Here is a 26,031-nt window from a genome sequence, read left to right as displayed (position 1 = left end):
ATAAAAATGAACTGAGGTGTCTTAACTATTGTGAGGACTGCAGCCAAAATCCACTCCGCTCTATCCTTGGAGTAGACGAATTACATACCATGTAAATTACAACTAAAGCTTTTTTTCTGAGAGAGAGATTTTTGTATAGGGCACGTGAGCTTGCTGGAGATATTCAGAGAGACAGGGAGACAGAAAGCGAGAAATCACTCCCCATGGAGGATGGCCACACCACAATCCCTTCTCCTCCATTCTCCTCTCTAGATTTTGAGCACACACGCACATGCACCCTGTTTGAGTTTTTTGTTTTATTTTTATTTTTGGAGAGGTTTTTGCTTTAGGGTACATGTGCTTGCCAGAAAGACAGAGAGAGACAGAGAGAAAGAAAGCGAGAAATCACCCCCCAGGGGGGATGGCCATGCCGCAATTCCTTCTCCATTCTCCTCTTGGGATCTTGGGCACACATGCACACGTGCCCGGCATGAGTTTAAGCCACCGGGTCTGGGACTCGAACCAGTTGATTACGTGAGAGTCTAGTGACATAACCATTACACTAACTGCTGGTCCCAGCTATTTGAGTTTTTTTAAGCTGCCGTGTCTGGGACTTGAACCACGGTTGACTATGTGGGAGTCCAGTGATGTAACCGTTATGCCATCTGCTGGTCCAATAACTAACATTTTCTAAAAAATAAACGTAGGGGGTGGTGGTGCCTGACCTATGGCAAAACAAAACAAAAATTAAATAAACATAACCACAACACCAGCAGAGTAAAAAAGAAGGAAGAAATGAACACCAGAGAGAGCAGTAAGCCTAAGTGAACCCTGACAGCGTAAGACAACCCTAATAACGTGCCCTGAGGCCTTAAAAATAAATGTAGAATGAAAATACACGGAAACCATAATAGAAAAGTCAGGCGGGGACAAATGGCGTCGGAGTGTTCAAAAATATTAGCGAGGCGGATAACGGCACAGACCGATGAAGTCAGGCAGGACAGGCAGCACTAAGAAGCTATATGGCTCTTAATTTAGATGAAACAGTAATCAAAAAAAGGCCAAGAAATGCAAGAAAAAGAATCAGTGTAGGCAGAGGGGAAAAAACTATCCCTAATTATATTAAATGTAAATAAACGAAATCATTCTTTTAAAAGATTGGAACTGTCTGACGAAGGGAAAACACACAAAACCCAACCATATGCTGTATATAAGGCTTGCATCTAAAATATAAGAAAATGGGAATGAAAATGAAAAGAAACCCTGTAGATGTGCTGACCAAGGAAATTAACTACATTTCTGTGAGACTTTAAGGATATGCAAGCGTCCGCGACATCCTCGTCTGTAGTCTCCCAGTCTGAGATCAAGCCCCGCCATTCCCGGAGTACGCGCTCTCGTAGTCACACAATGCAAACGAATGACTCCAGCTGACTCGCCACCACCCCTTGGAGGGACCTTACACATCATGTTGAGCAGAACAGACTAAGATGCAAAAGAACACAGGCAGTCTGATTCTCTAAATAATTTTACTTAGGGAGGCATACCTAGGCATCTACACTGTGGAAAAACACGTAGAAGTGATTATCCTTCCACCGGAAGGCTTCGTGTGGTCTGCCCATGCTAAGAATTCTTCCCACAGAGGTGCAAAGAGGGTTTTGGCGAGTTTTGTATCTGGATGGGTCAAGGCTCTGCCCGTGGATTGAAGGACCAGGGCGAGGAGGGGAACTTCAGGGGCCAGGGTGGGCCTGGACAACCACCGTAACTGGAGACTTCTTTGACCACTTCTTGCCAAGGGCAGGGAAGGTTCTGAGAGATGGGGTCACAGGGGCAGAGCTAGGGGTGAAAGAACCAGGCTGCCCTTAGCCCGCAGCCTGGGCTGTCTGGTCCAGTGGGCCAGCACTGCAGGCCTTCGTAGCCCGTATTAATGTCACATGATGTTAGTCCCAGCCGGTGGACCCACTGCAAGTCTGCAGTCATGCAGTCCACAGGGCATGGACTTGAAGGGGTTCAGGTCAGCTCTCCCCTCGGTGCACCAGGTGAGGGTGCCCCATTAACACCTGAGTTGAGGAGCAGTTAGGATGACAGGGTCTAAGGCTCTTTCTAGAATGAGGCCAGCCTAGACAGGGGTCTCAGTAAGAACAGGATTGTCAACAGTGGCTTCAGCTCAGGTTCTGCCCCCCACCCCAAGCCCCCAAAGTGGGTTAAATGCCCACACCTCCTGTTTCTGGTGGGACCGCATCTGTAGCAGGTTAGGAGTTGACACAAGTGAGTGGTCCCACTCAGACCACCTCAGGCCACTTCCTGACGCTTCAAGTGGCAGGGTGGGACCTGTGGGGTATCTCACTTGCCTGGTAATTCTTGCCGAGTGAAGATAATGCATGGCTTCCCTCCTTCCTGCCCTCCTGCCCTCTCTTCCTTATCTCAGTTATTCTTGGTCCACACCGGGATCTAAGTTGCAGATGACGAATACATCTTTCTTGAGCAGAAAAGTGGTTTCTTGCAAGGCTACTGGTTGGTAGCTTGTGGAGTGGCCTGAAGGTGAGGCCAGGGGCTCCAGAGCGTGGAGAGGCCATCCCGAGGGTACAGCCTGCAATGCTGCTGCGGCCCTGGCTGTTACTTGCCACCAGACTGCTGGAGCCTCGACTCCACACTGCTGCGGCCCGCTGCTCAGTGCCCCTGAGGCCACCGCCCTGGTGATGCAATGACATCGGAAGGACTTTTGTTTCTCTCTGTCCTCATCCTGGCCTGAGTCTTAAATGGGGTCACCGGGGGAACTGCGGGAGCCAGGAGGACACACGGTTTCCATAGAAAGATGGGGCTCTCAGCACACGCGCAGTGGCCCTTTCTCCAAACCCTGGGAGGGTGCTCGGGCACGGGGCAGACCGAGCAGACAAAGCAGGCTGAGCAGATTGCTCGATGGCCAATCTGTGCCGGGCACTGAGGGTGAGAGGAGGGTGCCCCTGCCAGGGGGGCGTGGGGGTGACAGATGCACGAACAGCTGCAGCACAGGGCACAAAGGGCCACGTGTTAGGACGGAGAGGGCAGGAGTCTAGCCTCAGTTTCCCATCTGAAATAAGACTCCGCGCTGTGAAGACGAGAAGCACTGTGGGTAGAGGACTTCGACTGCGTCGGCCTGAGTAGTCCTGCACTGATGGCGGTAGTTGGGAATGTCACTCTCACTTTGGGTCTCCGTGGCTCTTCCCATACTTCTGCAGGGCACAAGAGTGAAGCCGGCCCCCTGGACCTGACACTGACTAGTTAGAGGGCCTCGGGGGACTGACCTGATCGCTATGTGCCTCAGTTTCCCCATCTGCGACATGGGAATGGTCAGGTGTCACTCTCAGGGTTGCTGTGAGGATGAAATGCGTAACTATTTACAAGGTCTCCGAGCCGCACTGGCAGGCAGTTAGGGTCCTAGTAAGTGCCGGTCATTCCTATTTTCCGGAGGTCCCCTGTGGCACAAGCCATGGCAGACTCCAGACAGCCCTGTTTTGAACAGCGGCACCAACTGTGTGTGACAACAAGGGAGGGGCACAGAGCAGAGTCGCTAAGCCAGAGTGAGCTGCCGATGGCACCAGCAGCCCTGAGTGGACAGGTCCAGACCCAAGCATGCAGCCGCTGTGAGCCTGCACCCCTCCATGTTGCCTGTTTGCCCTGAGTCCCACTGATGCCCACGGCTGTGCCTTGTGAACCCACTATCTTGATTTGGCCTCCTCGCAGTTTTCCATGCACGTCCGGTCACACTCAGTGGAACTCGACTGAAGACTTCAGAGATGGCAGCTTGGCGTCCCGCTGCCCCTGCCCTCGCTCCCTGTAAGCTTGTGGGGCAATGCTGTCTGGTCTCCCTTTCCAAGTCTCCCCTCTGGCCTGCTTTCCCCTTCCTCTAAGACAGTGATTCTCCACCAGGGGTGGCCTTGCCCCCAGGGGACACTTGGCAATATCTGGGGACATTTTTTATTGTCACAATGGGTGGAGAGGGAGAGGCGTGCACCAGTGTTTGCAAGAAGTTAGGGAAGCTGCAAAAGCCACCAAAGCACACGGCGGTTCCCCCACAACAGAGAACCGGCCAGGCCAGCGAAGAATGTCCACGTGAAATATGCGTTTCAACGATAAGGCTCATTCTAACTTCAGAAGACGTTCAGCCAAGGCCGGAAAATCCCACTCTGGGAACTGCGCCGAATAAAATGGTCTCTGTCTTGCTCCAGTGCGAGGGTATAACTAGGCAGGCCGAAAGCACTCCCTCGTGCCCAAAGATGATCGCAGTCTACATTTTGGCCTCCTTCCAAACGTCTCTTTGTATTTGCACGTGGATGTATAGATGGGTGTAATTCCCTGGAAGTACACTCCCGTTACATGTGCCGTCGTGTGACCTGTTTTGCTGCCCCTCAGTGACACACCACGGGCAGATTTCCCCTCCGGCCGCCCGTTAACAACTGCAGATGTGCAACATCCTTTTTAGAAGTCCGCGTGGCATTCTGAAGTAGGGATGTAATGCTTTATTTAGACAGCCCCTTATTGATGGGTATTTAGCTCTTCTCCAGTATTTCGCTGTTATAAACAAGAGCGTGATGAATACCCTCGTATACACATCTTAGTATACTTGTCTGAGTAAATCCTTAACATAAATTCTGAGAGCGGAATTGCTGGCCAGGGAACTATATGTCTTTTTAGGACTTTAGCTACTCTGTGCAGATCTGCCGCTTGAAAAGGCATATTTATCTGTACAACCTCCACCTCTACCAGGGCATGGGGTGTCTGTCTCCCGGCCCCTTTATCCACGCTGGGTATTAGTAATTGTCTTAATGGACAAAAACAGGTTTTTAAAGCACTCCCAGAGAATAGCCAGTAATGCCCAACGCTAAGTGTCTGAAGTTTTTCTTTGGCGGTTGAATCCTGCCAAGGGATTTGATGTAAGCCTTCTGGAGCCTGATTTCTGTCTTCCTTCCCTGAGCCTCCCTCCCCTCACGGGCTCCCCAGCTAGGCCAGGACAGATAGAGGAACTTGGTGAACAGCCAAGTCAGACAGGAGGCAGAAGAGTAAGGGGAAAAGCTTGAATTGCGGGAGCAAAATGGGGTCTGTACCTTGGGCCTGGGGCCACCCCTTACCCTGAGGTTCTCTCTGCTTGTCTGGGAACTCTCCCTGGTCTCCCTTTGTCTATAGCTGCTCCACACTGCTCTGTCCCCTGATTTTCAGGAGGAAAAGCAGGAGCGTGTTTCCATCAAGACAGTTTCTACCTACGGCCTTGACCTGAAGCCTGCTGCTTTTCTGCGGGAACTGAGCTGCTCTCTCTGCCCAGAGAGGACTTACGTAGCAGCAGCTCACACACACGGAGCGCTGTCAAGTTCACCGTGCACGGGTGTTCCTGTGTTTGTGGTTTCCACGATTTCTCCCAACAACCACATGAAGCAGCTATTGTTTTTATTTGGATTTCTTTTCTGTCCTTGATTTTTGACAGAGGGCATGTGCAAAGCCACGCCACCGTCTCGTCTCCATCTCTCCTTTTGGGGTTTTGGGCACGCAAACAAATGCACCTGGCATGTTTCTTAAGCCTGAGAGTCTGGGACACGAACTGCATGGCTGACCATGTGGGATCCAGCTGCCTTAATCACTGAGCCATGGGCTGGCCCACGTTATTCTTATTCTTGCCCCTATTTATTTCGATGCAGCAACTGAGGCCGAGAGAGGAAGAGACTGGGCTTGGTCCCACGGCAGGTGAGCAGTAAGGCAGGCAAAATTGGAACTTAGACCTTCGGTTTAAAAATATAGCTGAGATTTATTTTACTCAGGTAGAGGAAGACATGCTGACATGGAAATGACTATGGTGGAGGGAGAAGTTTAGACTCGTGGATCCCTGGGAATAAGGGATGCAGCGCACCACGCAGGGCCACGTGGGAGCACCGAGGAGTGAGGGGGCACTGCTAGGACGCCAGCCTGTGTTGTGGCTTCCGTGGTAAGACCGCAGTGAGGCGGGACGAGCAGGCTCGGGACTGGCTGGTTAGAATAACTCGGTGGGCGCGAGTGCAGGGACCACACTTAGCTGCCTGATGCTTGGCCCTGGGCTGATTAGAGCAGGGGGTACCAGCCTGACGTGTGAGCTTGATAAAGGAGGTGGTGGTGGCTGTGGGCTCGGAATTGCTCAGCTGCATGTACGGGCACGCTGGAAGGGAGTCCTCTGCTATCTCTAAGAGTCCGCTAGCCCTAGGAGGACCGTCTCCCCACTCAGTGAGGCCTGGGTGCCACAGCATTCAGAATGCAGAAGAGGGGCCAGCGGGTGGCATAGAGGTTAAGGCACTGAATTCCCACATGGCCATCTGTGGTTGGAGTCCCAGTGGCTTGAAACACACTGGGTGCATGTGCATGCGTTCCCAAAATCCTGAGAGGAGAACAGAGGAGAAGGGATTGCCAAGAAGCCATCCCCCCTCGGAGGGTGATTTCTTGCTTTCTGTCTCTCCGTCTCTCTGGCAAGTGCACACACCCTATAGCAAAAAAATCTCTCAAAATAAAAACAACAAAACCAGACAATAGGAACATGCAGTTAATACCCTCTGCCCTGTGATGCTGAGGGGAGCCTATCTTGGCTCTAACCAGCTCAGTGGGTGGCCTTTCTGCTTCCTCCTCCAAATTCTTTTTTTTTTTTTTTGGAAGGTTTTTGCTATAGGGTGTGTGCACTCGCCAGAGAGACAGAGAGAGACAGAGAGACAGAAACTGAGAAATCACCCCCCAGGGGTGATTGCAGAAGCAATCCCTTCTGCTCCATTCTCCTCTCGGGATCTTGGGCACGCATGCACACGCACCCGGTGTGAGTTTAAGCTGCCAGGTCCAGGACTCGAACTGCAGTCAACTACATGGGAGTTCAGCGACATAGCCATATGCCAACTGCTGGTCCCCCCTCCTCCAAATTCTTGGTGTCTGCAGAGGAAAGCTTCTCTCTGAGTACCTAGCACTCATTGAGTGTCCTGGTGTGCCACTGCCTAAAAGTTACTCCCCTCTCTCCCCATTGTAACCCTGGAAGGGGTCAGCCATTATTCCTACTTTCCAGATGAGTCCTGAAGAGGGAAGGCGGCTGGACCCAGGGCGCCCAGCTGAGCTGCGAACAGGACCTCAGCGCCCGACCCCAAGGCTTGTGCTCAGAGAGAAGGGGCTTGCCACTGAGGGCTATTTCAGGAGCAGTAGGAAGAGAAGGCACCATGTGGGAAGGCTGCCCTGCACGCTTGTCAAACCCGAGGGTACAGGAGTGTTCTCAGCTGAGGGCACCCCCTCTTGGGGCCAGGCTTCGAGCTCACAAGCAAAAGCATGTGGGAAAGGCTGCTTGGTTTGCCCCTGGTCCTGTCTACTCCCCTCTCCCGGGGAGCACCTCCAACCCTGTCTCCCTGCAGCCCACCCTGCCATCCCTCTCCCCCATGTCTAAGCTGCCCAGGGTGCTGCCCTCTTTATCTGTTAGTAAATCTTACCTGCATGCCCGCGGGGGCAGCTGGCGTAAAGTCAGGCCATCTGCAACGTTCAGAGCCAGGATTCAATGGGTTTAAGCCAAAAAGATACTACTGGCTCCTGATTGCCCATCTGAGGAAAAGCTGGGGAAGGAGTTGGTCTTCAGGTTTGGGGTGCCACTCTCTACTCCTCTTCACCCTTTTCTCCAGCACTAGCACTGGGGTCTGTGGGCTTTATATCCTTACATCCTTGGGCCAAAAGTTTCTCCTTTAAATCCTGTCAAAAAATCCCAGAGAAGAACTCTGATTGGCCTACTTTGGGTCACATGTTTTTTTTTCTGGACCAGTCAGTGGCAAGGGGGATGGAGTGTTATGATTGGTCCAGACTGAGTCATGTGCCTTACATGGGACAGGGTAAGATCTGTTACCAAAAGAAGATATTTCTGGAGAACTATGAGGCAATGGATTATAGTATTCTCTACCCTCTTATCAAGTGACACGTTTTACCTTTTAAGGGACTTCTGAGGGTAGACTGCCCTGGGGCAAGGAGTGGAATGGTGGGAATTTCAGGCACTATGACAAGTTAATGGAAATATGTTTGGCTTGGGAGGAACTTAGATTCTAGGCTTAAAAATTACCCCATCTTCCCCCCCACAGCAGTATTTCACCAGTACATTCCAAGTGAAAAGCTTTAGCATACATATACTGTATTTTAGAGTGGTGTAGGAGTTTATGCTCCTGAAATTAGAATGCATTTTATAATTGCAGTGCATATTTAATGTGTTACCAGGCAGAGTACATAGTTTAAAAAAACGACAGCTCTTTCATGAGATGGTTAGTCTGGCTCTTGTTCTCCTGGTTCCTAGTTATGTGACAAATGACTAAACATGGCCGAACTCCATTTCCTAGGAGCCAGTGACAATGTCGACCCCCATAGTTATTGTGAAGAATAGATCTGAGCACAAATATGTCTGAGGAAAAGTACAGAAAGGTCTCAATACGTATTAGCTGTTATTTTTATTTATAAATCCCCAAAGCTGAAATGAATGGTTTTAGAGTTGGGGTTCTTGACTGGAAGCCACAGAAACGGACTCGTAAAGAGAAGGGGGTTTTGAGGAGGACTATCAGGACTCCCAGAATTCATGGGAAGCCAGAGCCTCTGTGTTGCTACATGAGCAGAACAGAAGTAGAGGGGAGGCCGAGAATAGGGAGGCAGAACAACCATCAGACTCAGAACCCACCCGGTCATTTCAAACTGTAGTACTGAATACAGGGAGTTGGTTACTGGGATGTTGAAAGGACTGAGGAAAGGAGTGAAAGCCAGAACAGGGTTGCTGTCTGCAGGAGCGGAAGCTGCTGCCGCTTCATTGGCTGAACCTCACGTGCCCCCGAGACCCCGGAGGTGCTGTCACTCTGCTGTTGGAGCCTCCTTTCTGTAGCTGACTAGGAATCCTGGCGTCCTACTCCCATAGGTGCAACGAAAAAGGCCTCCAAGGCTCCTGGAAGCCCCCTGCATTCAGTCTCAGTTTGCTGCTAAGAACTATTGCCAGAGCCCTGGCAGAAATGGCTTCTCCCCTCTTTCCTCTTCAGATTTCTGCTGAGTCTGTTTCATTGGCAGATCCTGTCAGGAGGCCATTGCCAAGAACACTGCGAGTTTTCAGATTCCCACACAGAACGGTACAGAGGAAGGGAGATGGGCGAGTACAGGGGCGAGAGGCAAAGGACGCTACCTGGCTTTTATTTTTTTAAAAAGAATTATTTAATTTTATTAATTATTAGTTTTTAATTTGCTATAGAGCATGTGCACTCACGAGAGAGAGAGAGAGAGAGAGAGAGAAAGTGAGAAAGCAAGCTGCCAGGTCCAAGACTCAAACTACGGTCAGCTATGTAGGAGTCTGGCACCTTAACCACCACGCCACCTGCCGGCCCCTACTATTTGGCTTTTCAGCTTTTGTCCTTATCGGGAATAATTGAGCCTGGACACTTTTGCCGTGACCATGCCACTTCAAATGCCATGCTCTTTGTAGGTGCGCCTGGCACATGCCAGTCGGCAGGGGGTGGTGAGAGGGAGAATAGAGCCCAGTTGAGCTTTGGGGAGGGTGGGGTCCCGAGTCTCCCAGCAGCGTGAACCGGGGGTGGTTTCCCAAACTGAGGTGTGGGCAGGTGCTGGGGAGCCTCCCAGAAGACAAATGTTTAACTTGATGAAGCATTTTGCAATTGCCAGAGACTTAAAACACGTGGGAAGGTGCTGCCATTTTTACCAGCCCATGGTGGAGGCGAGACCTGGAAGGTGGTGGGTTGTCGAGAGGCAGGGACTGGCCCATGATGGCCTGGGACGTGGTGAGGGGTGGGACTGCCCACCCCGAGCTCTTTAATCTACATGTGGCTTCGATGTGTGCACGGATGACTGGGCTGGGCCACGGCACTCCTACCTGCTGGGCTGCCACGTGCAGGCAGAGGGAGGACAGGGCCACGGCCACGAGAGCCACCTGCACCCACTGTGCGCCCCAGGCCAGCCTGCTTTGGGCACTGCTCAAAGTTCTCCCGACAGCACTTCAGGCCCATATGACTACTGCCAGCCTCCTTCTTTCACAAAAACAAAATTTAAAGGAAGATGTATTTCATTTATTATTTTAATTTAACCAGAGAGAGAGAAAGTAAGCTGTCAGGTCCGGGGCTTAAACCATGGTCTACCATGTGGGAGTCCAGCACCTTAACTGCCACGCTGCCCATGAGCCCCAACCACCATCCTTGTTTCACAGAGGAGGAGATGAGGCACAGAGTGGTTAAAGGAAGTCCTCTGAAACACAGCTGGCAGGAGAAGCCAGACGTCAGCGTCCGATCTGCTGGGTTCCACCTGCTGCCGCTTCATTGGCTGAACCTCACGTGCCCCCGAGACCCCGGAGGTGCTGTCACTCTGCTGTTGGAGCCTCCTTTCTGTAGCTGACTAGGAATCCTGGCGTCCTACTCCCATAGGTGCAACGAAAAAGGCCTCCAAGGCTCCTGGAAGCCCCCTGCATTCAGTCTCAGTTTGCTGCTAAGAACTATTGCCAGAGCCCTGGCAGAAATGGCTTCTCCCCTCTTTCCTCTTCAGATTTCTGCTGAGTCTGTTTCATTGGCAGATCCTGTCAGGAGGCCATTGCCAAGAACACTGCGAGTTTTCAGATTCCCACACAGAACGGTACAGAGGAAGGGAGATGGGAGAGTACAGGGGCGAGAGGCAAAGGACGCTATCTGGCTTTTATTTTTTTAAAAAGAATTATTTAATTTTATTAATTATTAGTTTTTAATTTGCTATAGAGCATGTGCACTCACGAGAGAGAGAGAGAGAGAGAGAGAGAAAGTGAGAAAGCAAGCTGCCAGGTCCAAGACTCAAACTACGGTCAGCTATGTAGGAGTCTGGCACCTTAACCACCACGCCACCTGCCGGCCCCTACTATTTGGCTTTTCAGCTTTTGTCCTTATCGGGAATAATTGAGCCTGGACACTTTTGCCGTGACCATGCCACTTCAAATGCCATGCTCTTTGTAGGTGCGCCTGGCATATGCCAGTCAGCAGGGGGTGGTGAGAGGGAGAATAGAGCCCAGTTGAGCTTTGGGGAGGGTGGGGGCCCGAGTCTCCCAGCAGCGTGAACCGGGGGTGGTTTCCCAAACTGAGGTGTGGGCAGGTGCTGGGGAGCCTCCCAGAAGACAAATGTTTAACTTGATGAAGCATTTTGCAATTGCCAGAGACTTAAAACACGTGGGAAGGTGCTGCCATTTTTACCAGCCCATGGTGGAGGCGAGACCTGGAAGGTGGTGGGTTGTCGAGAGGCAGGGACTGGCCCATGATGGCCTGGGACGTGGTGAGGGGTGGGACTGCCCACCCCGAGCTCTTTAATCTACATGTGGCTTCGATGTGTGCACGGATGACTGGGCTGGGCCACGGCACTCCTACCTGCTGGGCTGCCACGTGCAGGCAGAGGGAGGACAGGGCCACGGCCACGAGAGCCACCTGCACCCACTGTGCGCCCCAGGCCAGCCTGCTTTGGGCACTGCTCAAAGTTCTCCCGACAGCACTTCAGGCCCATATGACTACTGCCAGCCTCCTTCTTTCACAAAAACAAAATTTAAAGGAAGATGTATTTCATTTATTATTTTAATTTAACCAGAGAGAGAGAAAGTAAGCTGTCAGGTCCGGGGCTTAAACCATGGTCTACCATGTGGGAGTCCAGCACCTTAACTGCCACGCTGCCCATGAGCCCCAACCACCATCCTTGTTTCACAGAGGAGGAGATGAGGCACAGAGTGGTTAAAGGAAGTCCTCTGAAACACAGCTGGCAGGAGAAGCCAGACGTCAGCGTCCGATCTGCTGGGTTCCAGGGCCAGCATTTAAAGCTAAGGCCTGGGGAGGGGAAGTGAGTCCCTCAGGGTTTTCCGGCCCATGGTGGAGGCGAGACCTGGACCTCTGCAGGGGAGGGGCGATGCTTAAGCTCCCAGCCCTCAGAACGAACACGGAGTCATGGGTTAATTGAGGCAGGCGGCATTTCGGGTGGAATACAAAGGTCGTGAGGAAGTGGGTCACCCTGGGCACTTGTAAAATGACCTGTCCACCCTGTTACCTGCCCCATAAGCCTCTCCCTCTCACTGAGGGTGTATAAAGGGCTAGAGAAGGAGGGTTTGAGAGGAGCTGGCCTGGGAGCCCCACCATGCCCCTAAGAGCGTTTTTTCTTTTACATAAAAAGGAGGAATTTCAACAGACCACCCAGAAGCTTGATCGTGGACAGTGTCTGGTTCTCACCTAGAAAATCCGCAAGGTAAGAATATCTCACTGATCTGGCCAAGTGACCCTACAGCAGACTCGAAGCTGCGTCGATGCTGCGCTGGGATGGGCCAAATTTCTGCAGTTTTTTGGGAAGACATTTGATTGCTTCCCATGAACTTTTTTTTTTTTTTTGTAATAGGGTTTAACCACAGGGCGTGTGTGCTGACTGGGGAGAGAGACAGAGACAGTGAGAGCAAAAGGAGAAATCACCCTCCTGGGGGGTGGCCGTGCCACAATCCCTTCTCCATTCTCCTCCCAGCATCTTGGGCACACATGCACATGCACCCAGTGTGAGTCTCAAGCCACCAGGTCCAGGACGCAAAACCATGGTCGGCCATGTGGGAGTCCAGCGACGTAACCGCTCTGCTGTCTGCTGGTCCCCATGAGCTATTACTAGAGGGGACTTACTTGGGAGATGAGCTGGCATGGGCCACCCAAGGTACTCTTAGCAGCTGATCCCAAAGGCTACAGAGTGGAGAAGCACGGAATCCCGAGAGATGACATTACTCACACAGAGGGACGACTTTTGGGGGAATCTCTGGAGAATTCATGAAAGGACCCACAAAAGCCAGGCGTGCTAGTGCGAGAGCTCAAGGCACCCACAAATCCCTTCCTGCTCTCTGACTTCCTCTCTGCCCTCCCTGTCATTCTCACCTGACCTCAGAACTGTCCCTAACTGCACCCAGCAAGTGAGAAAAGTGATGAGAAGGAAAAAGCCATCTATTAATACCTGGGGGCAGCATGATGATTAAGGCACTAGACTCCCGCATGGCCAACTGCAGTTTGAGTCCTGGACCCGGTGACTGACAATCATACAGGGTGTTTGTGAGTGGGTGCCCAAAATTCTGAGAGAAGCATGGAGGAGAAGGGATTGTGGTGTGGCCATCCCTTTGCAGGGGGCGGGGGGATGTGGGAGGGTCCTCTCTCTGTCTCTCTGTCTCTCTGTCTCTCTCTAGTGAGCACACATGCCCGATGGCAAAAACCTAAGAACAACTGCCTTACTCTTGTCATGAAAGACTGGCCACTTTCTGGAAGCAAGCCCTGCCTTTCTGTCCAAGCATCTAGTCATTGTTCCAGGGCACCTGCTTGACCGCAGGCTCTGGTTGTATGTTGAGGCAGGGTCAGGGTGGGAGCGAGCTGAAGCGGAGCAGGCAGCCTCCACGTCTGCAAGCTCAGGTGCTAGAGTAAGAGGCCAGCAGGGACTCCGGCAAGCACATGGAAAAGTGGACTTGCAGTCCAAACTTATTAAGGTATCAAAAATTCTGAAATCCATGCATAGCTTTTCCATGATACGTATTTACCATGAATTTTGGAGTACCCCGTGTATAAAAAATAATTAAATATGGCGGGCTGCTTGTGATAACAAAGGCCCATCTTTGCGGAGAGCTACATGCTAGGCACTTTACCTTAATCACCTCACTTAATCCTCCTATGAGCCTCATCAGACGGGTCTGGTGTGTGTTTTACAGGGAATAAGGGACCCGAAGAAGCTCAGTACACTTGAACTCAGCCCTTTCTGACTGAGGTACAAATGCTTTTTACTGAGTCCTCTGCTATTTTTGGTGACGCAGAGACCGCCATGGCAGGTGGGGTGCGGAAGAACAGGGTTTGGGAAGATGCGCCCATGAGAGAGAAATGCATTCCGGAAAGGCGAATCATCGTTTTCAAAGGCTGTGTATTTGTGTGGGTGCAAGATATTGTTTGCATAGCTGCTAATTAGTACTGAATGAGCACTGGTCACATTTCAGGCATCTTACACGCACTTACACCTCACAGGTTGTTTTATGTTCTCACCTGCATTTTTTTTATAAAGGAAAGATTGGAGGCTTAAAGGAAGTGTGGCCTAGAGACCCACAGACAGAAAAGGGGAGAAGCCAGGACTAGAACGCAGGTCTGTCACATTCCCAGAAGGTGGTCTTCCCACTACACCAGCCATGGGATTAGCACAGGGATGATAAGAGCAGCCTCTTCACACTCTGGGATTTCACTGGCATAAACTGACAATATGTGGATTAGCTGAAAGGGAAGCTTACAGAATTTATTGGTTTGCACAGGTGGAAAAAAATCACAGCAAGGTAGTCGTACCAAACAGGAGACTCAGAGAGGCCCGAGGATTAGCTCTTCAATACCCTCATCGTAGGGCAGGAGGAGCCAGTGATAAGCTCAACACTCGGGCCTGGCCAGCAAGACTCCTTTGGAAGCTGAGTGGGCCCAGGAGACAGCTGTTAACTGCCGAGGTCCGCCCAGGTGTGCCCATGCTCTGTGCTGGGGCCCAGGTGTGCCCACGCTCTGTGCCGGGGCCCAGGTGTGCTGACACTCTGTGCTGGGGTCCACCCAGGTGTGCTGACGGTCCTGACGCTTTCCTACAGTAGGCGTTGATCTTCTGAGGGAAGTGTAGATTCCAGGGAGGGGGTGAGACAATTGCCTTCCTTTTGGGTGACCTCTCCTTAGTCTGTAGGGAATCCCAGAGAGAGCTCTTGTCTCTGCTTGGGGGTGGGCATGGGGGTGGGGGGTAGACAAGAAAAAGTTAGAGCTTTCAATTCCGAGGTCTTTGCTCAAGGTACTTAGAGTGCTAACGTGCTGTATTTTGGGGAATTATTTTCTCAGCTCCGACACTGACATTTATATCAACAGAAGGGCCAGCAGGTGGCGAGGTAGTTAGGGTTCCGGATACTACATAGCTGACTACAGTTCAAATCCCCAACCTGGTGGCTTGAAACTCATGCTGGGTGTGTGTATGTGTGTGCCCCAAATCCCGAGAGCAGAATGTAGGAGGAGGAATTTTGGGGGTGATTTCTCACTTTCTCTCTCTACCTTTCTTTGGTGAGTGCACATGTCCTATGGCAAAACCCTAAAAACAACAACAAAAACAAATGAAAGAAGTGCTTATTGCTCACCAGGAAAATTACAATGGAAAAATATGTACATATATCTCAACAGGAAGGGCAGGCACGGCACACGAGGCTTTCTGGCCGTCCCATCCACCTCTCATTTTGCAACTCACACCCCAGGTTTCTATTAGGAAACCAGCCCTCCCCAGCCCTCATCCCCTTGGCTTTGAGTGGAGCCCGTGCCGGCTCCCCACTCGCCAGTCCTGTGCCGACCCCTCCTGGCTGGGGGAGTCAGTTCAGAGATGATCACGTGACCTGAGAAGTCCAGTCACCATGAGTTCTGGGGCTTGAAAAGGAATTTCTGAGGAGAGGCTTTCCTCAGCCTGTCCTAAACAGGGAGGGCGGAGGCCGAGGTACTTTCCCTCCTTCTAGTTGATGTGCATTTACTTTATTCCATCCGTGTTGCACAATCGTTGTACAACCTACAAGAAGTGCAAAAGGCTAATCCACTTTCCAAGGCCAGGCCAGAGCCAAGCTGCAAAAGGAAGCTGGCTCAGGGAGTCACGGAGGTGTGCAGGTGTCCTGCGTGGGGCCTGCAGGTGTCCTGCGCGAGGCCTGCAGGTGCCCTGCGCGAGGCCTGCAGGTGCCCTGCGTGGGGCCTGCAGGTGTCCTGTGTGATGCCTGCAGGTGCCCTGTGCAAGGCTTGCAGGTGTCCTGCGCGAGGCCTGCAGGTGTCTGAGCGAGGCCTGCAGGTGTCCTGCGTGAGGCCTGCTGCCTGTCATACGATGGTCTAAAGCTATACGTATTGCCACTGGGGAGTCTCTCGCTTCTGCAGCCACCACAGCTTCCACTGATGAGGCCTCCCTAGACCAACTGAGGAGATGAGGAGCAGGTATTTGGTTGTCGGGCTGCAGGGGTGGGGCTACAGATGTGGGGCTGGAAGGACGAGTAGGGTGTTGCTCCACTCCAGTGAAGACAGGGGTAGAGTCGCAGGCCCTGACTTGGGCATCTGGTGGCCAGCAGTGCACTCGGCTGAACCACTTGTGGGGAAGACCAAGTGTTCTTTTTAAGCCCAGAGACTCCACCATAAATGCACTGGGCAGAGGCAGGACTGCTTGTCCTTCTGCTAATAACCGCCCACGAAGACCCGCAGACACAGCACGTCCCAGGCGGTCATCAGGGAAATGCATCTCACATTGCGGGTCATGGATGAGAGATCGAGATCACAGACAAAACGCGTCTGGGCCCTCTGCACAATGGCGCGGCGCCCGTCTCTCTGAGTCACGACGCGTTCTTTCAGTCCCTCCAATGTCCAGGCTCGCTCCGGCCTCAGGCTTGGGCGTGCCTGGATTTTGCTGCCCGATCAGATCTCAGCATGAATACCGCTTTTCTCTGGAGCCTCCCCGGACCCCTGAGGCTGGGCTCCCAGACCCTGCCTCTGGGCTCCTACAGTTCCCAGGTAGCCAGCAGATGTCAGACGGGCTGTGAGCCTCCAGGAGCAGGCACATGTCCCTAGAGGTCTGTCCTCTGTCCCCAGTGACCCACAAAGTGCTGGTACATGCTTGTTGCTTGAATACTTGAAATAAATGGAACTGAGTCTGAGTCACCCTGCACGGCTTTACCCAAGGCTAGCTTTATAAGCTTGTGACAAGTGTGTCACATAAGGCACCGTGCTCAGAAAGATGGCTCCCATGCTTGTCACCATGCCTACCGTCACCACTGGCATCTGGAATTCGTTAACGATTTCAGGATTAGCAGATGGCATAATGGTTATGTTGCTGGACTCCCATGTAGTCAATAATGGTTCAAGTCCCAAGCCCAGTACGTGTGTGTGTGTGTGTGTGTGTGTGTGCCCCAAATCCCGTGAGAATGGAGGAGAAGGGATTGCAGCATGGTCATCCCCTCTGGGGGTGGGGGTGGGTTCTCGCTTTCCATATTGCTGTCTCTTTGTCTATCTGGTGAGCACATGCAACCTATAGCAAAAATGGCTCTCTTAAAAAAATATTCCTTGGGATCAGAAGTTAGCATAATGGGTATGTCACTGGACTCCCATATAGTCAACCGCAGTTTGAGTCCCGGTCCCAGTGGCTTAAAACTCACACCGGGCGCATGTGCGTGCGTGCCCAAGATCCCAAGAGGAGAATGGAGGAGAAGGGATTGCAGCATGGTCATCCCCTCTGGGGGTGGGGGTGGGTTCTCGCTTTCCATATTGCTGTCTCTTTGTCTATCTGGTGAGCACATGCAACCTATAGCAAAAACCTTTCAAAAAAAAAATTCCTTAACTCTTTCATCTTTGAGTTGTTCCTCAAGTGAGGTCCGATGAGACGGTGGAGCAGCCTCTGCTTAGATACAGTCCTGCCTCCACTCTCCTGCCAGGATGGGTTCCCAGACCGCTCCTCCTCCACCCCACCCTGTCCGTCCACGCCCCTGGCCCTGCCCCCTGACTGCTGCTGCCCTCCACCCCAGCGGGCATGCACCCGCAGTGGCATCGTCCAGCAGATATGGGCCCGCCAGGGTGAAACAGCTCAGTGTGTCTGACAGGTGGCTGGCCGGAAGCTGTTTCTCAGCAAGGTCTGGGTGCCCAGCACATGCCAGCACAGAGTGCTGGAGGTCCTCGAGGACCACATCTGCTGTGCACAGGCAGCAGGCTGGGCACAGGGGCGCCGGGACTTCCTCAGACACTGCCCTGCCGGGACAGCTCGCCTCAGGCCAGTGACGGGCAGGGGGCAGAAGCCAGCAGCCCTCAGACACAGATGAGCCGGCATGTCCATGTCGCAGGGCAGCCCAGGGTCCCGTGTGCTCTGTACTCTCTCTGCCCGCAGCTCAGGCACCAGGATTGTCCTTGCGCCGGGGAATGTCGCAGCAGCCAGCTCTGTGTCCGTGTGTCTGTGTGTGTCCGTGTGTGTCTGTGTGTATCAGTGTCTGTGTGTCTGTGTGTCTGTGTGTGTGTGTCTGTGTATGTCCATGTGTCTCTGTGTGTCTGTGTGTGTGTGTCTGTATCAGTGTATGTCTGTGTGTCAGTGTTTGTGTGTCTGTATGTCTGTGTGTGTGTGCATGCGTCTCTGTGTGTCTCAGTGTCTGTGTGTGTGTGTGTCTGTGTGTCTCTCTGTGTGTGTCTGTATCAGTGTCTGTGTGTGTGTGTCTGTGTGTATCAGTGTCTGTGTGTCTGTATGTGTGTGTGTCTCAGTGTCTGTGTGTGTCTGTGTGTATCAGCGTCTATGTGTCTGTGTGTCTCAGTGTCTGTGTGTGTCTGTCCATGTGTCCGTGTGTGTCTGTGTGTATCAGCGTCTATGTGTCTGTGTGTCTCAGTGTCTGTGTGTGTCTGTCCGTGTGTCTGTGTGTGTCTGTATCTGTATGTATCAGTGTCTGTGTGTGTCTGTCCATGTGTCCGTGTGTGTCTGTGTGTATCAGTGTCTGTATGTCTGTGTGTGTCTGTGTGTATCAGTGTGTGTGTGTCCACGTGCTGTGTCTGTGTGTGCATGGGCTCACCAGTGGGGGCAGTGGAGAGAGAGAGAAAGCACCCCTCAGTGGGGTGTGGTCATGCTGCAAAATCCCTTTCTTTCCATTTCTCCTCTTCTCTGGCTCCGGGCACACACGCACACTCCCCTGCTGTGTTCATGTCCCTGGGTCACAATCTGACCAGTCGGCCCTGTGGGATCCCAACCAATGTGCCCCACGGCCAATCCTCTCCTACGCGTAACAGCAGCTTTTTCTTGCTCTTTGAACAAGGGACTCTGAATTTTAGCTTTGCGCTGGCTCTGCCCCAGCTCACATCTGCTGAATGAAGGGATAAATACGTAAACACTGTTATTAGGAAGTGGAACGCGCTTGTTCCTCCCGTCTCCTGACCACGCTGTGCAGGCAGGATTATGGACACCTTATCAAATCCAATCTGAATAATAAAATTACTCTAATCCTCTCTGCTTGTCGTCAGGGTTATTCACCGCGTCTCCAAAGTCATCGCTGTTCTCTAAGCAGCAAAATGCTTGTCTCACTCCCATTCCAGTCCGGGTCTTAATGGAGTAGCTCATATCAGACTAAGACTCCAGCGGACAGCAATGATAAACTGAACTTTCTTTCTTTCTTTCTTTCTTTTTTTAAGAGTCTTTTGATATAGGGTGTGTGCTCGCCAGGGAGACAAAGAAAGACAGAGAGACAGAATCACCCCCCTTCCCCCGCCAAGGGGGATGGCCACACCACAGTCCCTTCTCCATTCTCCTCTCAGGATTTTGGGCAGGCATGCACACTCACTCAGCTTGAGTTCAAGCCACCAGTCCAGGACTCAAACCAGGGTCTGCTATGTGGGAGTCCAGCAACGTTATCATTACGCCATCTGCTGGTCCTCAAACTGAACTGAATTTCAAAATGACTTGTTAAAGATGCTGGCAGCCCAGCCAACAGTCAAATGTATGAGGGGGTTTGAGTCCTGGGCCAACCTGTACAGGCTGGGTACCTGCATGTACTGTGATGTTTGTGAGCTGGGAAAGGCTGGGGGGTGGGAGGAGGGAGGTTGTAGGATAAGCCCCTATCGAGAGTGTTTGTCTCTCTTTTTCATACAAAATAAACAAATAAAGTAAGAAAAGACCGGGACCAGCAGGTGGCATAGTGGTTAAGATGCTGGACTTCCATGTGGTTGACTACAGTTCAAGTCCCAGATCCAGTGTCTTGAAACGCTGAGCACGTGTGTGTGTGTGTGTGTGTGTGTGTGTGTGTGCCCAAAATCTCAGGAGAATGGAGGATTGGCCATGTCGTAATCCCCACTGGGGGATGATTTCTCACTCCGTGTTTCTGTCCAGTGAGTGCAAACACTCTGTAGCAAAAAAATCTTTCAAAAAAAATAAAAATAAATAAATTTGCCCGAGAGCAAACAGCAGCATACAGATTAGACAGACTTCAACCCATGAGAACAGCAGACATACCGAGAACCGCACATACACCCCCACCCGGAGGGACAGAAGCTCTCTGGGAGGAGCACCCTTGCTCTTCTTGTTAATGGCACATAGTAGGGACTCTAACTTTTTGTTTTCAGATGAATGTTTTTGTTTGATGGATTTCTTTTATTTGTTAGAGTTGGATTTATTGAGATATGTGTTACTTAAAGTAAAATTCACACTTTTTAGCTGTGGTATTTTATGAATTTTGGCAAACATGCACAGTGGTGTAAATGCCGCTGGAGTCAAGATTTTGAGAATTTCCATCACCACGAGCCGTCTTTCCCCTCTGCTGTCCACCACTTCCCTAGCCCCAGTTCCAGTTCCAGGCAGCTGAGATCTGAGTTCCATTCTTCAGCTCTGCCTCCTTCAGAATATTGGAGAAATGGAACCACAAACTGGGCCTGGCTTCTTTCGCTTGCACAGTGCTTCTGGGATGTAGTCACGGATTCCTTCCTGTTCTGGCTGGGCAGGACTCCTTTGTGGGACTGTGACTCAAGTTGTGGACATTTGGGTTGTTTGCAGCTTGTGGCTGTTATGGCTAAAGCTGCTCTAAGTAATTGCCTCTGGGTCCTTGAGGGGACGTGTTTTCATTTCTCCTGGGTAAATACCCAGACGTGGGATTGCCAGTCATATGGGTATTTGTTCAACTTTGGAAGACCTTGCCAGGTGTCTTCCAAAGCAGCTGTCCAACGACGTAATGAGGGCCACAGCTGCTTCATATTCTCACCAGTACCCTGCTGTGAGCATTTAAAGGCATTTTTTAGTCATTATAATAGTTATGCAGTGTTATCTCATTATGGCTGTAATGTACACTTACCTGTGGATTAATGATGTTGAACTGTTTTCATATTCTTCTCCATATCTCTTCTTTGGTGAATTGTGTGTTCAATTCTTTCACCTATTTTGTTTTCTTTAAGACAGAGCCTTGCTGTGCTGCCTCAGCCTTTCTGAGTCTCTAGGATTATAGATGTGCACCTCTCTGTCCAGCCTTTGGTTGGACCAGGAATTGAATCCCAGCCTGTGGAGCACAGCCTCTTAGGAGCATGTGTTGCTGTGGCTGTGCCTCCTTTATCCATGTAAAAAAAATTGGACAGCTCAGCCACAGTAGATCAGACTGCGAGGATGCTGCTACTTAGAGGCTAAGGTCACATGAGAGAACTGGGTTCAGTTCCCTGCTCAACCTAAACAGGCTAGCCATGGTAATACAAATATTCCAATTTTGTTCTTATTTTTAAAACTTGTTTCAGCTATTCTAGTTCCTTTGCCTTTTCATATAAATCTTAATTTAAAACTTTATAGGAGAAACACACTGTTTTGGTTTTAATTGATAGTATATTAAATTTATAAATTACTTCAAAGAAAATTGGTATCTTACATACATTGAGTCTTCCAACCCATGAACATAGTACAACTACCCCTTCATTTAGATCTTATTTGATCCTGGGACCAGCAGATGGCATAATGTTTATATTGTTGGACTCCCATGTAGTTGACTGCAGTTCAAATCCCAGACTCAATGGTTTAAAACTTATGCTGGGTGCGTGTCTATGGGTGCCCAAAATCCTGAGAGGAGAATGAAGAAGGTACTGTGGCATGGCCATCCCCCCAGGGGATGACTTCTCACTTTCCAGCTCTGTTTGTCTCTTCGGCGAGCACCCATGCCCCATAGTAAATATCTCTAATTTGATATCTCTCAATGCTTTATAGTTTGATAGTTTTCAGTAAATGGATATTGCACAAATTCTGTAAAAATTACTGTAAGTTGTCCAGTAGCTTCAAGTACAACTTTTTTAAGGAAAAAAGGTTGCGTGTTTTAGAAAATGTCAGTTTCTAATATTTCATTGTCTGAGTATACTAGTTACATTGATTTTTATGTATTATCTTTGTATCCTGTGACCTCGCTAAATTCACCTATTAGTTTAGGTTGTTGTTTCATAAATTATTTGGGATTTTACGCAAGGAGATTGTGTCTCTGGAAATAGGGATGATGAACCCTTAAGCTATTTCTGTAGACTCATACTTCTGAGGACATAAAACACAGACGTTGAGATGACAGCTTTGCACTCAGACCAGCCACGGTTGCATTCTGGCCCCTGCACTTTCCAGCCGTGTGACTATGACCGAGTTGTTTAGCCTCTCTGAGCTTCCATTCTATTGTCTGTACAATGGGAGAAGATAACTCCTGTCGATTATCATCAGATAACATCAGTTCCCAGAGTGGGAATTGTGGGATAAACAGCAGGCACAATTTCAACTGCCTTTAACTCCTATTACCAAATGTTTTCCAGAACTTGCATATCTCTCTTCACTGCTCCTGTAACTTGTCCGTTGCTATGGTCTGAATGTTCGTGTCCCCCCAAAACTCATGTTGAAATTCCAGTTCTCCCAAATGATGGTGTTAGGAGGTGGGGCTTTTGAAAGGTGGTAAGGCCATGAAAGTAGAACCCATGTGGATGGGATGAGTGCCCTTGCAGAAGCTGCCCTAGAGACCTTCCTCACCCCTGTGCCCTATGAGGACACAGGACGTGGGCCCTCACCGGACACTGAGTCTGCCAACACTTTGATTTTGGACTTCCCAGACTCCAGCACTTCAGAAATAAACCTATCTTACTTATAAGTCACCTAGTTTATATTTTGTTACAGCAGCCAGAGGGGACTAAGACACTCATTTACAGTTACACGTGCTTGTAGAGACGTGGGGAACACAGTGTACGGGCATTAAAATAGCACGCTGTAGGCCAGCCCTGCGATATGAGCAATAGAGTACCAGACCACAGAGCTGGAGGCCATGATCCTACGCCCGTTTGAGTCTCCGGCCTGACCAAGCTGAAAACACGCTGGGTATGCATGCTTGTGGCCACAATCCTGTCAAGCTGGAAGACTTGGGGAGGGGACTGCAGAGTGACTGAGTACCATGGAGGATGCATCCCTCTCTCTCTCACGCCTATACGTGCTCTCTCATGAATTTAAAAACATGTTGTATAAGACAAATGGACAAGGAGATTTTCAAAAAAGGTCCTGGAAAATATGTATCATGAAGAAAACTATGCATGGATTTCCAAATCTTTTGCACCACGATACACTCATATTTTGAATCCATTTTCCCCCATGAACTTTCAAAGTACCCTCGTATACAATTTTTAACCTGTCAATTAAAATAAATAAATAAATAAATAAATAAATAAATAATGAAAGAGGCAAAAGAGGGACTTGGAGCAAACAATTGAGCAAGTAACTCAGCCTTTCTTCGCATAGCAGTTCTCGCTCTCTTTGTTTAGAACCGCCCATGGCGGGCGAGGGCGCACAGCAGTAACACACCCTGTGATACTGGGGCCATATGGAGGCTCGCGGGTTCGATCACCTGACCAACCTGTACATGCCGGTGTGCATGCCTGTGGTCCTGACTGCTGTTACGGCTGGGAAAGGCAGTCGTGAGATGAGACCCTTTGAGGGCTTTTGTCTTTCTTTCTCACCTTCATGAAAGAAGTAAACTTGAAAATAATTTGTCGTCCAGTTAAACTTCAGTATTTCATGTTGTTTCTAGCCTATGTTTTGCTATTATTCTTTTCATTTTTGGAGTTTTTTTTTTTTTTTTTTTTTTTTTTTTTTTTTTTAGACTAAAAACCTGGTAGCCACGATAGCAACAAGAATTGACCTTCACGGAGCATTTCCAGTATGCCAGCCACTGCACCTCAGAGGTATTAACTAATCCACAACATCACTGTAAGGTCTCTTCTCAACTGTATTTTGCCAGTGAGGAAGGCCAATGGCATGGCTAGGCAGAGCCGGGGCTGGGACTCTTGCCCAGGTTAAGTCATCTGATCTCTCATTCAGGAAGCCTGAAGTCTGAGCAAACTGACCAGGGCTCCAGACCAATTTCTGCCTAGTGAGCTGGGCACCATCGAGGTAATTACTTAACCCCTCTGATCCACACTTTATTTATTTATTTATTTATTTTATGAGAGAGACAGAAATATTTTTGATAGAGTTTCTCCACGTGTGTTCCTCCTGCCCCAGCTTCCCAGTTAGCTTGAACCACAGGTGCGTGCCACCACACTCAATACCCAGCCTGTTCAGGTTGGGCCGGGAACTGAACCTGGGCCTCCCATGTGTCCTTAGCCACTGCACAGCAGTGTCTCCTCATCTGTGCCACCGTGACTGGGCCTGCCCACACAATTTTCAGAAGTTTATTTATTGGGGCCAGAAGGCAGCATGGTGGTTAAGATATTGGACTCCCATATGGTCGACCACGATTCAAATCCCGGACCTGGGGGCTTGAAAATCGAGCCAGGCACATATGTGTGCATACCCAAAATTTCAAGAGGAGAAGGGAGGATAAGGGAGTGTGGCATGGCCATCCCCCCAGGAGTTAACTTCTTACTTTCCCTTTCTCTGTGTCTCTCTGGTAAGTGCACGTGCCCTATGGTGCAGAAAAAACATTATTTTTAAAATTATTTATCTATATCTTCCATGAGTGAGAGAGCCAGAGATGGAGAGAATTCCCATTGGGTCCCAACGCCATGATCCACCCCCAGCCTCTGCCAGCCTGGAGTGTGGGCACGTGCATGCCCACTGCACTCAGGGCGGTCTCTGACGTTGAACCGGGAACCCGCCCGTGTGGGATTGCCTTGAGGGGTGTGTACTTCACTGCTGTGCTGCCAGCAGTCCTGTGCCTCCGAGATTTTGGTGGGTGCCCGTGCCAGGCTCTCCACTAGGTGCTCAGCCCCATTTCTCAGCTGTGAGATGCGCACCTGCCTGCCGTGAGGACTGGCTGAGTAAGACTGGAAGACCAGGCTTAGTGAGGACGGGGTTACTGGCAACTCCCGCCATGAGTAGAGGCCTCCAGGCTCCACCAGGCTCCCTGACCTTCGTCCCTGCCTGCCTTGTCTCTGCCCTTTCCTCTTAGAGAGTCCCTTCCATTTCCCACCATAGGAGGGGAGAAAATAAAAGCAGTAAAATTTCGCTTCCCTGTCTTGAGCTGGGAGGGAAGAATGGCTGACTTCGGGCAGAGGCTGGAGGGTCAGGAGAATGAAGTTCTCATTTCTCTTTCACCCTTCGAAGTCTGCACATCTCAGCCAAGTGACCGCCTTTCTCTGAACTTCAGTGTCCTCTGCTGCAAACGGCGGCGGGGGCGGGGGGAGCGGAGATTTTTCTGACCCATACCAGGGCTGAGTGAGCCTAATGCGATACCCAGCAGGACACTCACGGTCGGCGGTGGGGCTCACCGTGTTCTTCTGACCGGTCCACTTTGTGCCTCTGGGACTGCGTGTGGTCAGAAGAAGGGGCTATAGAAGGTGTGGCCCCCCAGAACCTGGGTTTCCTCTTCTATAGAACAGGGGCAATGTTGGGGTGCCTAGTTGTGGGACTCTGCCTTCTGTGCACACAGCAGGGTTGCCCGAGCTGGCCCTGCTGTGACCGGGTGATCATGTGATGACTGTAGTCATGGAACTGTGAGTAGAAGGGATGGGTCATTTTTGGACTGGAACATTTTATTGTTAAATCTAATCTTTACTTTTTCTCATTGGCAAATTCGCCCTTAGATGGGCCCTCGGTCTGGGTTTTTGTGGAAGCCCTCTAGGTTCCATATGTATTTTGATAAAAGCCATTACCATTGCAGGGGCTATTTGTTACCACAGCATAAGGTTGCCTATCCTGACTGATGCAATTGCTCCTTCGCAAGGGGGTTAGGGCTAAGAAGGGTACTCTTGGTTAGGAAGCTGGCGGGTGGTAAGTGCTCATTTAGCAGTAGCTGCAGTCATTGCAGGGAAACAGCATGAAACAGCCCGATTTGAATCCCAGCTTTGCTCTGAGCCTCTTGGGTGACCTTGAACCAGTCACTTAACTCTATGGAATGGGGATAATGAAGCCATGAGGGGTTACTGTGAGGATCACGGGAGAGGAGAGGCAGGGTTCACTGTGGGTTGGGAGCCCCGGAGGAAGGCTGCTTGGCGTCACACCCTGCTGGTACCATCTGCGAGCTGCTGGGTAAGACGCCAGACCTCTGTGCCTCAGCTTCCTCATCTATAAAGTGGGGGTGGTAGAACAGCTGCTTTGACC

General features: G+C 50.6%; 1 long non-coding RNA gene across 1 annotated transcript; it reads right to left on the bottom strand.

The window, feature by feature from the left end:
* Positions 1-1,488: 1,488 nt before the first annotated feature.
* Positions 1,489-7,623, bottom strand: LOC114009745 (uncharacterized). Its single transcript, XR_003551136.1, has 2 exons — positions 7,431-7,623; positions 1,489-4,527 (listed from the first exon to the last, which is right to left on the bottom strand). It is a non-coding gene; the product is annotated as an uncharacterized LOC114009745 (long non-coding RNA).
* Positions 7,624-26,031: the final 18,408 nt, after the last annotated feature.

Source organism: Tupaia chinensis, unplaced genomic scaffold, assembly GCF_000334495.1.
Source record: "Tupaia chinensis unplaced genomic scaffold, TupChi_1.0 Scaffold000612_1, whole genome shotgun sequence".
NCBI classification, from domain to species: domain Eukaryota; kingdom Metazoa; phylum Chordata; class Mammalia; order Scandentia; family Tupaiidae; genus Tupaia; species Tupaia belangeri.
Note: the sequence above shows the minus strand (reverse complement) of the source record. Positions and strands in the feature narration are given on the sequence as shown.